This window comes from Ornithodoros turicata, chromosome 4, assembly GCF_037126465.1.
Source record: "Ornithodoros turicata isolate Travis chromosome 4, ASM3712646v1, whole genome shotgun sequence".
Lineage (NCBI taxonomy): Eukaryota > Metazoa > Arthropoda > Arachnida > Ixodida > Argasidae > Ornithodoros > Ornithodoros turicata.
Window position 1 is genome coordinate 18814067 of NC_088204.1, and position 728 is coordinate 18814794.

The 728-nt window shown below is 50.0% G+C and overlaps 1 non-coding gene across 1 annotated transcript; it reads left to right on the forward strand.

The window, feature by feature from the left end:
* Positions 1-265: 265 nt before the first annotated feature.
* LOC135393591 (U1 spliceosomal RNA) lies at positions 266-429 on the forward strand. Its single transcript, XR_010422691.1, has one exon. It is a non-coding gene; the product is annotated as a U1 spliceosomal RNA (small nuclear RNA).
* The last annotated feature ends 299 nt before the right edge of the window (positions 430-728 follow it).

Here is a 728-nt window from a genome sequence, read left to right on the forward strand (position 1 = left end):
CGAACACTCAAACACAACACATTTGAGTGCCGGGCTGTCGTCTGCCATTGAGGCGGTCATCACGGCCGTCACCGAATTACGCTTCAAAAACTTCACAAATTTAAATAAGAAACCATAACAATCACGACTGGGCACATCGTCAGAAGTAGCGATATTGAAATTGAAGCATCGCAACTACATGCTTTTTGCCCGTGTTACTAGAGCCAACACCTCCCGCTTTGTATGCAGTGCTCTCGTAGGGGTGCCTCGCGACGCAAAGAAAGGCATACTTACCTGGTGTCGGGTTGCCTGTGATCATAGAGGCAGGCTCCCCGGGAGGAGGCTAAGGCATTGCACTGCGCCTTGGTTGAAACCCGCCACTTCCCCAAGTCGGGGTAGCTGGGACATGCAATTTTTGGTTGTGGGGGCTTGCGTACGCGCTCGCCCCCTTTGCTGTAAAACTGAAAGGCAGCTCATTGTAATGTTTCGACGAGTAATTCACGTAAAAGCCAAGGCTTTTACGTGAATTAATAGGGTTGTGCAATGAGGTCACGTTTGGTCACATGACACTGGAAAACACATTACAGCACCGGAGTCACAGTAAAAGGACTGTCGTGCGTTGTAGGTTGTATGCGTGCAATCACGAGAAAAAATTCGAAAAAAACTCGCTACTGCCTCATTCGGCCTCCAGTAAGACACCTGTGACGCATCCCCTTGTTCTCCCATGTCACGTGGCTCAAAGGCTGCGC